Source organism: Phoxinus phoxinus, assembly GCF_949152265.1.
Source record: "Phoxinus phoxinus genome assembly, chromosome: 4".
Taxonomy (NCBI): domain Eukaryota; kingdom Metazoa; phylum Chordata; class Actinopteri; order Cypriniformes; family Leuciscidae; genus Phoxinus; species Phoxinus phoxinus.
In genome coordinates, this window is record NC_136879.1 from 42843594 (window position 1) to 42846093 (window position 2500).

The 2500-nt window shown below is 36.4% G+C and overlaps 1 protein-coding gene across 1 annotated transcript in view; it reads left to right on the forward strand.

The window, feature by feature from the left end:
• LOC306997702 (uncharacterized protein) overlaps positions 1–2500 on the forward strand; it is a 5567-nt gene that overhangs the window by 2212 nt on the left and 855 nt on the right. Inside the window, exon 2 of the mRNA XM_079611099.1 lies at positions 1–2500. This exon is cut by the window's left edge and continues 154 nt beyond it; it is cut by the window's right edge and continues 855 nt beyond it. The gene's annotated coding sequence lies outside the window, so the exon portion shown is untranslated.

Here is a 2500-nt window from a genome sequence, read left to right on the forward strand (position 1 = left end):
GAACACTATATAGAAACTGTGTCTATTCCTCGTTTAGTGAGGCCAAACAATAAATCTACTGCAGGATCTAAGAAAAATCTAATTGTGATTAAACCAGAAAATCTCAATATTAGTGAACAAAAACAATTTCTAAAGCTAGGTCTTCTTAACATTAGGTCGCTTACACCTAAGGCGGTTATTGTAAATGAAATGGTCACTGATAATAGCTTTGATGTACTCTGCCTTACTGAAACCTGGCTTAAACCAAATGATTATTTCGGTCTTAATGAGTCCACTCCACCAGGATACGGTTATAAGCATGAGCCCCGTCTGATTGGTCGTGGCGGCGGTGTTGCAACAATCTATAGAAATATTCTTAATGTTACTCAGAAAACAGGCCACAGGTTTAATTCGTTTGAAGTACTTGTTCTAAATGTTACGCTCCTAGATGTAAGAAAGAAATCCCTATTATCTCTAGCCTTGGCTACCGTATATAGACCGCCAGGGCCTTACGCTGATTTCCTAAAAGAGTTTGCAGATTTTCTCTCAGATCTATTGGTCAATGCCGATAAGGCAATAATTGTTGGAGATTTTAACATACACGTTGATAACACAAATGATGCGTTAGGGTCTGCGTTTACAGATTTATTAAACTCCTTTGGGGTCAAGCAAAACGTTAGTGGTCCCACTCATCGTCTTAATCATACTCTAGATTTAATTATATCATATGGAACCGATCCAACCGATATAGATATTATACCGCAAAGTGATGATATCACTGATCATTACATGGTAACTTGCATACTACGTACGGCTGAAATGTGTCATGTTGCTCCACGTTATCGACCAGGCAGAACAATCCTTCCAACTACTATAGATAGATTCTTGAATAGCTTACCTGATCTATCTCCGCTCCTCAGTGAACCCAAACAAACAGAGGAACTAGAGGAAATGACTAGCAGTATGAGCACCATTTTCTCTAGTACATTAGAAACTGTTGCACCAATTAGATTAAAAAAGGTTAGAGAGAAAACTAAAGCACCATGGTACAACAGTGCTACGCATGTTATCAAGAGAGAAACTCGTAACTTAGAGCGCAAATGGAAACAAACTAATTTAGAGGTCTTTAGAATCGCGTGGAAAGACAGTATGTCACGTTATAAAAAGGCTCTAAAAGCAGCCAGGTCTGAGCATCTACGCAAACTAATAGAAAATAACCAAAACAATCCAAGGTTTTTATTTAACACCGTGGCTAGATTAACAAATAAACAGACATCACCTGAACAAAATATTCCGTTACATTTTAATAGTAATGATTTCATGAATTTCTTCACTGAGAAAATAGAAAGCATCAGAAACACAATTGTAAATGTACAATCTTTGACAGCGTCTTATGATTCAGCCTCAATTATCGCCCCTCAAGAACAACTACAGCGCTTTACAACTATAGGACAGGAAGAGCTAAATAAACTTATAACTGCATCTAAACCAACAACATGTTTATTAGATCCAATACCCACTAAACTACTGAAAGAAGTGTTACCTGTAGTGGAAGAGCCTCTACTCAATATTATTAACTCGTCTCTATCTTTAGGACATGTTCCAAAAACATTCAAGCTGGCAGTTATAAAACCTCTTATTAAGAAACCACAATTAGATCCAAATAACCTAGCAAATTACAGACCCATTTCAAATCTTCCATTTATGTCTAAAATACTAGAAAAAGTTGTGTCCGCTCAATTGTGCTCTTTCTTGCAAGAAAACGATATCTATGAAAAGTTTCAGTCAGGATTCAGGCCACATCATAGCACAGAAACTGCGCTGGTTAAAATTACAAATGATTTACTTTTAGCTTCTGACCAAGGCTGTATCTCAATACTAGTTTTACTCGATCTTAGTGCTGCGTTTGACACTATAGATCATAAAATACTCTTAGATCGACTTCAAAATTACACTGGTGTTCAGGGACAGGCATTAAGCTGGTTTAGATCGTACCTATCAGACCGTTACCATTTTGTCCATTTAAATGGGGAAAAATCAAAGATAACATCAGTAAATTATGGAGTGCCACAGGGATCTGTATTAGGCCCCCTGCTATTCTCAATTTATATGCTGCCACTTGGTAATATTATAAGAAAACATGGAATAAGTTTCCACTGTTATGCTGATGACACTCAATTATATATTTCATCTAGACCAGATGATAACACTAAATTATCTAAAATGACAGAGTGTGTTAAAGATATAAAATATTGGATGACGTGTAATTTTCTTCTATTAAATTCAGATAAAACGGAGGTATTACTGATTGGTCCAAAAAACTGCCCACAAAACCTCTTACAATACAACCTTAATCTAGATGGACGTCCTGTTACTTTATCCTCTACAGTAAAAGACCTGGGTGTTATACTAGACCGCAACTTGTCTTTTGAAAATCATATTTCAAATGTCACAAGAACAGCCTTTTTCCACCTTAGAAACATTGCTAAGCTACGTAATATGCTATCAGTTTCTGATGCAG